The sequence below is a fragment of the Pseudoliparis swirei genome, chromosome 24 (genome assembly GCF_029220125.1).
Source record: "Pseudoliparis swirei isolate HS2019 ecotype Mariana Trench chromosome 24, NWPU_hadal_v1, whole genome shotgun sequence".
NCBI lineage: Eukaryota > Metazoa > Chordata > Actinopteri > Perciformes > Liparidae > Pseudoliparis > Pseudoliparis swirei.
In genome coordinates, this window is record NC_079411.1 from 24,029,153 (window position 1) to 24,040,030 (window position 10,878).

Consider the following 10,878-nt stretch of genomic DNA (forward strand, 5'->3'; position numbering starts at 1 on the left):
ACTTACTTTATCTCCATATCTGCTCTCCTCCTCTTTCCACTCAACCCTACGATCCCACAAAACACTGCTATACATTACTATGTGTTTGTGTGTGTGTGTGCGTGTGTGTGTATGTTTGTGCGTGTCGGTCTATGTGTGTACAATAGTATATACTCTTGGCCTCTATCACTCTGTGTCACAGCTTTTACCATCAATGTTGCACTGCAGGCCTGTCTGCAGTCTTTGTTGACACATGAAGAGATGTACATGTACTGCAAACCCTGACAGTCATGATGCCACATCTTCTATTATTCAGCCAAATTAGTAAACTGACATATGAGTGTTGACAAGAAAGCTTTTCTAGTCGTTATGAGCTCTGTGAACCTGATAAACGCAAGGTGACTTACTCATGTCCTCCTTCCTTAATGTATCAAATTGTATTAATTCTGAAATATTCTGCAAAGATTTGAGTATGAAATGTGTATTTTATGTATCTGACGAATTTAGTGAGCATACATGTAACCTTATAACAATGTGTCTATTATATTTATGTGCATGGGACACTGTGCTATATGAGTAAATACATAATAGAAATAACATACAGACGCAACAGAATCTCCTGTAAAGCTGATGATCTGATTATATTTTTATATTGAGGGTTTGAATCTTTCCCTCTCAAGACAAGTCAATACGTATCAACATGACAGGAAACGATATAGTTCGCCATGTAACTATTTAATACAGTTCAATAAAGCAATACATATATATCATTCAATTCAAAAAACTTCATTCAAAATATTATTCTCGTGATGTGGCATATACTGCAGCTCATTGGCTGTAATGTTATGATAATAACTGATATTATCATCTATTATTATATGTGTCATAATGACGTGGTATGAATTACTATAATTAATATGCTATTACAACCATTACACTTATAGGTGTCATAATGATGTGATATTAATTACATTCGATTATTATTAGTTTAATCTTCTTCTTTTTTTAATACAAATACTCAAAACAGATACTCCCTAATTCCATAAAATAGCACGTTTATATAACAGTAATAGCACCCATTTGTTTTGTGGGAACAAATTCATTACTACCTGATTTATACCTTCACAAGCATGACCCCTTTGTTCGTATGTGTCACTTGTGACGTTGCACTCTCTTTGATTCGCTTATTCCCACCAGCTGAATGCATTATTCTAATGTACAAAGGGTACAATTGAAAAATATCCCTAGTAAGAGTTCACAATCTATATAATCAGCTTCACAGCAGCTGTGGAGGTACAGTGAAGGAACTGAGCCATTTTGATGCATTATAACAGAAACGGTATCCAGGCCGCTCGGCTGCACTGAAACGGACTGCACTCAGTTACTGTTCAATAGCCAATTAAATCTTAAGTCTTAATATGTGTATCAGGCGTGATTACCAAAATAAATGACAGACATTCATCAGGCTTCACATGCTACCATGTCTTCATATCTTGCACATCGTATTCCATAACAATTGAATTTTAAAAAATATTTTAAAAAATGGTGAGAGAGAAACCGGTAAGAAGAGGTTTGAAAATGTGTGACATCATGGCATCTAGGAGTCACAAGATCTCGTGACTACATCATGTGGTTTGGTCTTTGTGTAGTGGCAGACTAAAAGCTGCCAGTCAGGTCATGGGACATTTTTATAGTTCAGTTCTTCAAAGCGCTTTGAAGGCTTTTCTGGTTTCTTGAATACATGAGATACATAAGCTATGACTTCATTTATCCTGAGGGAAAGTGTTGAATGTCAATTTCACTAAATCTATACTGGAGTTCCTTTGATTTGATGATTATTTGCCACATTTTAAAGATTAGTAGACTAAAGTTAAAGCAAAGCAAGGAGTGATGGTTGATATATTCATGGGCTAATGAAATATGAAACAGAAAATCATCAGCTTTGAGGGAATGTTGGGTACGTATGTTTTACTGTGTGGTGCGGCTCCAAATGTACTTCTGTAAATGCCATTACTCGTATTAACAATAATAAAAATGTAACATTTAAATTCAAACCTTTACAGAATAAGCTGTAAGGATGCAGCAAGCAGCTTATCACAGCAGCTGTGTGTGAGATAACAGCCAGGAGAGAGCAGGATTTCCCTTCCTGAACAAGTACTCAACAATAACAACAACACCAGCAACAAACAGTAGCAGATAAATGCGATCCCATCCAGACACACAGATGATCAATTGGTACTTTCCAGCATTGCCTATCTAACTTCCTTTTACAGTAATGGACCGTCCTTTCTCTTACTTTGGTCACGGCTTTGATTACACTGTTCCGGCTGCATTATTGATAAGGAGCTGCTCAAGACTCACGGAAAGGAATTACCAATACAAGGAAGCATTGAAGTTTGTTGTTGAACAATTCAATTCAATTCAGTTTATTTGTATAGCCCAATTTCACAAATTACAAATTTGTCTCGGAGTGCTTTACAATCTGTACACATAGACATCCCTGCCCCAAAACCTCACATCGGACCAGGAAAAACTCCCAAATAACCCTTCAGGGGGAAAAAAAGGGAAGAAACCTGGAGGAGAGCAACAGAGGAGGATCCCTCTCCTAGGATGGACAGATGCAATAGATGTAATGTGTACAGAAGGACAGATTTAGAGTTAAAATACATTCAATGAATATGACAGAGTGTATGAATAGTTCATAGTAGGCATATTCCACGATGGAGACCTCCACGATCCATCAGGCAGATGGCGGTGGGGAGGAGGAGGGCGGAGTCTCAACAGGACAGTGGCGTAGTCATGAGCAGGAATTCCACGACCCAGACGATCCATCAGGCAGATAGGATCTATGCCGTCTCATAGGGTCCGATGACCCCATGAGACGTAAAGTCAAAAGGACTTCCGGGAGAAAGCAGAGTTAGTAACGTGTGATTGAGAGATGAAAATTCATCCTTAAGGAGAGAAAAAGAGGAGATAGGTACTCAGTGCATCCTAAAACGTCCCCGGCAGCTATAAGCCTATAGCAGCATATCAAGGGGCTGGACCAGGGCAAACCTGATTCAGCCCTAACTATAAGCTCTGTCAAAGAGGAAGGTCTTAAGTCTACTCTAAACGAGGTGACTGTGTCTGCCTCCCAGACTGAAATTGGAAGCTAGTTCCATAAAAGAGGAGCTTGATAACCAAAGGCTCTGGCTCCCATTCTCCTTTTTAAGCCTCTAGGAACTACAAGTAGTCCCGCATTTAGTGAGCGTAGCTCTAGTGGGGCAATATGGTACGACAAGCTCCTTAAGATATGATGGAGCATCACCAATCAAGGCTTTGTAGGTTAAGAGAAGAATTTTAAAAGTGATTCTTGATTTTACTGGGAGCCAGTGCAGAGCAGCTAGTGCAGGAGTGATGTGATCTCTTTTCTTAGTTTTAGTGAGAACACGAGCTGCAGCATTCTGGATCAACTGGAGGGACCTAAGAGATTTATTAGAGCAGCCTGCTAATAAGGAGTTGCAGTAATCCAGTCTCAAGTAACGAGCGTGAACCAATTTTTCTGCATCTTTTGAGACAAGATGTGCCTGATTTTGAAATATTACGTAGATGAAAGAATGCAGTCCTTGAGATTTGCTTTACGTGGGAGTTAAAGGACAAGTCCCGATCAAAGATAACGCCAAGATTCTTTACAGTGGTGTTGGATGCCAGGGCAATGCCGTCACAGAATCCACATCACCAGATAATTGATCTCTGAGGTGCTCAGGGCCGATTAAAATTACTTCGGTTTTGTCTGAGTTTAACATCAAGAAGTTGCAGGTCATCCATGTTTTTATGTCTTTAAGACATGCTTGAATTTTACAGAGTTGGTTGCTCTCCTCTGGTTTTATCGATAAATATAGTTGAGTGTCATCTGCATAACAATGAAAGTTTATGGAGTGTTTCCTGATAATATTGCCCAAAGGAAGCATGTATAAGGTAAATAAAATTGGTCCAAGCACAGAACCTTGTGGAACTCCGTGATTAACGTTGGTGGTTATCGAGGTCATCGTTTACAAATACAAACTGAGATCGATCTGATAAATAGGATTTAAACCAAATTAGTGCCGTGCCTGAAATGCCAATCGACTGCTCCAGTCTCTGTAACAGGATGTCATGGTCAATGGTGTCGAATGCAGCACTAAGGTCTAACAAGACCAGCACAGAGAGGAGTCCTTTATCTGCTGCCATTAAGAGGTCATTTGTAATTTTCACCAGTGCCGTCTCGGTGCTGTGGTGTTTTCTAAATCCTGATTGAAATTTCTCAAATAAACTATTATGATGTAGAAAGTCGCACAACTGATTTGTACCACTTTCTCAAGGATCTTGGAGAGGAAGGGAGGTTAGAGATCGGTCTGTAGTTAGCCAATACCTCTGGATCCAGAGTGGGCTTCTTCAGGAGAGGTTTAATAACAGCCACCTTGAAGGAGTGTGGTACGTGGCCTGTTAGCAGAGACACATTGATAATATCTAATAGAGAGCCGCCAATTAAAGGCAAAACGTCTTTAAGCAGCCTCGTCGGGATGGGGTCCAAGAGACAGGTAGACGTGTTCAAGTAGAAACCGTTGAAAATAATTGGTCACGGTTGATAGGAGAAAATCCTCCAAATATACACCAGGGCATACAGCGGTTTCCAAGGCCATTCCACTTGAGGACAGATTGGCACTGGTTATGGGCAAGAGATTATTAATCTTGTCCCTAATAGTTAAAATCTTTTCATTAAAGAAGTTCATAAAGTCATTACCACTAAGGTTTATAGGAATGCTCGGCTCCACAGAGCTGTGACTCTCTGTCAGCCTGGCTACAGTGCTGAAGAGAAACCAGGGGTTATTTTTATTTTTTTCTATTATTGATGAGTAATAGGCTGCTCTGGCATTACGGAGGGCCTTCTTATCTCGCCAAACTAAGCGGGATTCTTCGAGATTAGTTGAACGCCATATGCGTTCAAGCTTTCGTGACGTTTGCTTCAGTTTGCGGGTCTGAGGGTTATACCAGGGAGCAAACCTCCTCTTCCTCACTGTCTTCTTCTTCAGAGGGGCTATCGAGTCCAGTGTCATTCTCAGAGAGCCTATGGCACTGTCAACAAGATGATCAATCTGGGACGGACTAAAGTTAGACCAGGAGTCCTCTGTTATATTGAGACGTGGTATCGAATCAAATACAGAAGGAATCGCTTTAAATTTAGCTACAGCACTATCAGTTAGACATCTAGTGTAAAACTTTTGACTAACGGAGTACAAGAAGTAATCAACGTTTGATTCGTTGACCAGATATATTATTTTTGGAAGGAGTTCAGCTCAATGTAACAAGCACTGGAAGTTGATGTTTTCCTTTTAGTGAGGTTCGTTGGGTCCAGACTAATATGTATAATTGAGCGAGCACTACATGGGTTAGAGAAGACCCTCTGTGACTGGGGAAGAGGACATCGTCCACGCACGCGCAATCGCGAATACCGGTAGCTCGCTCCTGAGCAGTGTGCCACATTAAATAAGCGACCTGCTGTGCCCCGGTGCCATTTCTCCCAACATTGTACGTAACGTTGTGCTCAGCAGTGTTGCACCTGTAAACCTGGAGGCCAAGGACACAGAATAAATATATCCCAGAAAGTACAACCGATGTCTCATCCTCCTCACTGCAGTGAAAGGTTGTAGTTAGCTAACTAATCATCCCATATCAGTAATACGTCACTTTTTAATCAATCATTGTTTTACTAGTCGCTACTGAGTTTCCAGGTGAGTGTCTCTCTCGCGTTTAATGAAGAATACGTGTTTAGCAAACGACATAATTCGCCTTTCTGGTCTCTTCCTCGTCACCCCCGGGTCGAAATCCCACAATGCCTTGCGAGGCAATCCGAAACAATTTAGTGGTGTCTCATAGAAATTAAATAGGTCCCGTCAGGAATGTGTTTTCCGTTAGCTTCAACATATGCTAGGCCAATTGGAATGAAACAAATGCTGAGACCATCATATCAACTTCAAGGCAGCGTTGTTGCTGCACGTTGCTCAAGTCATCCTCGCATAAGTTCGTGACTGGACGTTTGGCGGCGTCACGGTGAACTAACGTAAGGTGGGGAGCCCCACATCACAGTTAGCTAGCTGAAGTTACCGCTCACTCTTCATCAGCACTGACAGAACAACCGAAGAGACCATTAAGTTACCTTGAATTCTCCGGACACGCAGCCTTCATCTCATGCTGAAACAATCCATTGTTACGTTCACGCCTTTCTCTTCTGCTTTGGGTTTGCAGCGGTTACGAGCAAACGTTGTGGTGCATCTGGGCACTGCACTGAGTACCAGACCGGATGTGCCTTCATAACCAGACCTTCATAATAAAATATTAAAACAATTGTAAATGGGGGAACAAACCTCCTTCCAATGATTCTTATACGTGTATATATATGTGTGTGTGTTTATGTAAATATATATATATATGTATATACACATACACATAAATAGATATGCATATACACATATATATATATATGTATATGTATGTATGTATGTATATACATATATATATATATACATATACACATGTAGGATATACATATAACACATGCATATACATGCATATACACATATATTCATATGCATATACATACACAAATATAAATACATATATATATTTATATATATATATATATCTACATATATATGCATGTCATCTCAGTAGTGTCTAAAATATTCATACGCATATATATACACAAATATAAATACATATATATAATTATATATATATATATATATATAACTACATATATATGCATGTCATCTCAGTAGTGTCTAAAGGTGCTAACAATGCGAGTTTGATATATTGTGTGTAAAAACTGTCCTGCCACCAGTGCACCATTCGTTTGACCGTGATCACATGCAGTTAAAACACCCTTTCTTCTTTTGGGGCATGAACCCAGTCGGCACAGTAAAACAATCACACGTAAAATCTGTGATTTAGAACAGCACAGTGCCGAGCAGTAACCGTACAGCAGTGGTGGAAGTGGCAGCATTGTGTCCCAGCTGCAGCCTCCATGGCGGCTGCTATTTCATAACGGTGGTGCATTGCAGGGCTATTTACCCACAACCACTGTTGCGGTTGCATAAGAACTGAGGCATCGTGGTATATTTGAGGAGCCCTGAGAGGGAAATGGGTGGAGAAGGCTTGGGTGGGATTGCCTGAAGAAAAAAATAAATTTGAGTAAGAATGATACAAGTTTGGAGAAACATTGAGAGCTGAGGAGCAAAGAAGCAACAAAAGATGTAAAGAAAGAAGAAAGGGACAGGAAGAGCAGAGCAGCAGATCATTGACAGATTGGCTGTTGGTGTGTGGATGTTGAACAGATATGGGGTAAGGGGGGCGAAAGGGGGGACGAGTCACAGTGAAGGAGTGTGTGTGTGTGTGTGTGTGTGTGTGTGTGTGTGTGTGTGTGTGTGACGCAGTAGGACGTGCACAGAGACTCAGATGCACTTACTTTATCTCCATATCTGCTCTCCTCCTCTTTCCACTCAACCCTACGATCCCACAAAACACTGCTATACATTACTATGTGTTTGTGTGTGTGTGTGCGTGTGTGTGTATGTTTGTGCGTGTCGGTCTATGTGTGTACAATAGTATATACTCTTGGCCTCTATCACTCTGTGTCACAGCTTTTACCATCAATGTTGCACTGCAGGCCTGTCTGCAGTCTTTGTTGACACATGAAGAGATGTACATGTACTGCAAACCCTGACAGTCATGATGCCACATCTTCTATTATTCAGCCAAATTAGTAAACTGACATATGAGTGTTGACAAGAAAGCTTTTCTAGTCGTTATGAGCTCTGTGAACCTGATAAGCATAAGGTGACTTACTCATGTCCTCCTTCCTTAATGTATCAAATTGTATTAATTCTGAAATATTCTGCAAAGATTTGAGTATGAAATGTGTATTTTATGTATCTGGCGAATTTAGTGAGCATACATGTAACCTTATAACAATGTGTCTATTATATTTATGTGCATGGGACACTGTGCTATATGAGTAAATACATAATAGAAATAACATACAGACTTAACAGAATCTCCTGTAAAGCTGATGATCTGATTATATTTTTATATTGAGGGTTTGAATCTTTCCCTCTCAAGACAAGTCAATACGTATCAACATGACAGGAAACGATATAGTTCGCCATGTAACTATTTAATACAGTTCAATAAAGCAATACATATATCATTCAATTCAAAAACTTCATTCAAAATATTATTCTCGTGATGTGGCATATACTGCAGCTCATTGGCTGTAATGTTATGATAATAACTGATATTATCATCTATTATTATATGTGTCATAATGACGTGGTATGAATTACTATAATTAATATGCTATTACAACCATTACACTTATAGGTGTCATAATGATGTGATATTAATTACATTCGATTATTATTAGTTTAATCTTCTTCTTTTTTTAATACAAATACTCAAAACAGATACTCCCTAATTCCATAAAATAGCACGTTTATATAACAGTAATAGCACCCATTTTTTGTGGGAACAAATTCATTACTACCTGATTTATACCTTCACAAGCATGACCCCTTTGTTCGTATGTGTCACTTGTGACGTTGCACTCTCTTTGATTCGCTTATTCCACCAGCTGAATGCATTATTCTAATGTACAAAGGGTACAATTGAAAAATATCCTAGTAAGAGTTCACAATCTATATAATCAGCTTCACAGCAGCTGTGGAGGTACAGTGAAGAACTGAGCCATTTGATGCATTATAACAGAACGGTATCAGGCAGCTCGGCTGCACTGAAACGGACTGCACTCAGTTACTGTTCAATAGCCAATTAAATCTTAAGTCTTAATATGTGTATCAGGCGTGATTACCAAAATAAATGACAGACATTCATCAGGCTTCACATGCTACCATGTCTTCATATCTTGCACATCGTATTCCATAACAATTGAATTTTAAAAAATATTTTAAAAAATGGTGAGAGAGAAACCGGTAAGAAGAGGTTTGAAAATGTGTGACATCATGGCATCTAGGAGTCACAAGATCTCGTGACTACATCATGTGGTTTGGTCTTTGTGTAGTGGCAGACTAAAAGCTGCCAGTCAGGTCATGGGACATTTTTATAGTTCAGTTCTTCAAAGCGCTTTGAAGGCTTTTCTGGTTTCTTGAATACATGAGATACATAAGCTATGACTTCATTTATCCTGAGGGAAAGTGTTGAATGTCAATTTCACTAAATCTATACTGGAGTTCCTTTGATTTGATGATTATTTGCCACATTTTAAAGATTAGTAGACTAAAGTTAAAGCAAAGCAAGGAGTGATGGTTGATATATTCATGGGCTAATGAAATATGAAACAGAAAATCATCAACTTTGAGGAATGTTGAGTACGTATGTTTTACTGTGTGGTGCGGCTCCAAATGTACTTCTGTAAATGCCATTACTCGTATTAACAATAAAATGTAACATTTAAATTCAAACCTTTACAGAATAAGCTGTAAGGATGCAGCAACAGCTTATCACAGCAGCTGTGTGAGATAACAGCCAGGAGAGCAGGATTTCCCTTCCTGAACAAGTACTCAACAATAACAACAACACCAGCAACAAACAGTAGCAGATAAATGCGATCCCATCCAGACACACAGATGATCAATTGGTACTTTCCAGCATTGCCTATCTAACTTCCTTTTACAGTAATGGACCGTCCTTTCTCTTACTTTGGTCACGGCTTTGATTACACTGTTCGGCTGCATTATTGATAAGGAGCTGCTCAAGACTCACGGAAGGAATTACCAATACAAGGAAGCATTGAAGTTTGTTGTTGAACAATTCAATTCAATTCAGTTTATTTGTATAGCCCAATTTCACAAATTACAAATTTGTCTCAGGTGCTTACAATCTGTACACATAGACATCCCTGCCCCAAAACCTCACATCGGACCAGGAAAAACTCCCAAATAACCCTTCAGGGGAAAAAAGGAAGAAACCTGGAGGAGAGCAACAGAGGAGGATCCCTCTCCTAGGATGGACAGATGCAATAGATGTAATGTGTACAGAAGGACAGATTTAGAGTTAAAATACATTCAATGAATATGACAGAGTGTATGAATAGTTCATAGTAGGCATATTCCACGATGGAGACCTCCACGATCCATCAGGCAGATGGCGGTGGGGAGGAGGAGTGGCGGAGTCTCAACAGGACAGTGGCGTAGTCATGAGCAGGAATTCCACGACCCAGGCGATCCATCAGGCAGATGGGATCTATGCCGTCTCATAGGGTCCGATGACCCCATGAGGCGTAAAGTCAAAAGGACTTCGGGAGAAAGCAGAGTTAGTAACGTGTGATTGAGAGATGAAAATTCATCCTTAAGGAGAGAAAAAGAGGAGATAGGTACTCAGTGCATCCTAAACGTCCCCGGCAGCTATAAGCCTATAGCAGCATATCAAGGGGCTGGACCAGGGCAAACCTGATTCAGCCCTAACTATAAACTCTGTCAAAGAGGAAGGTCTTAAGTCTACTCTTAAGCGAGGTGACTGTGTCTGCCTCCCGGACTGAAATTGGAAGCTGGTTCCATAAAGAGGAGCTTGATAACTAAAGGCTCTGGCTCCCATTCTACTTTTAAGACTCTAGGAACTACAAGTAGTCCGCATTTAGTGAGCGTAGCTCTCTAGTGGGGCAATATGGTACGACAAGCTCCTTAAGATATGATGGAGCATCACCAATCAAGGCTTTGTAGGTTAAGAGAAGAATTTTAAAAGTGATTCTTGATTTTACTGGGAGCCAGTGCAGAGCAGCTAGTGCAGGAGTGATGTGATCTCTTTTCTTAGTTTTAGTGAGAACACGAGCTGCAGCATTCTGGATCAACTGGAGGGACCTAAGAGATT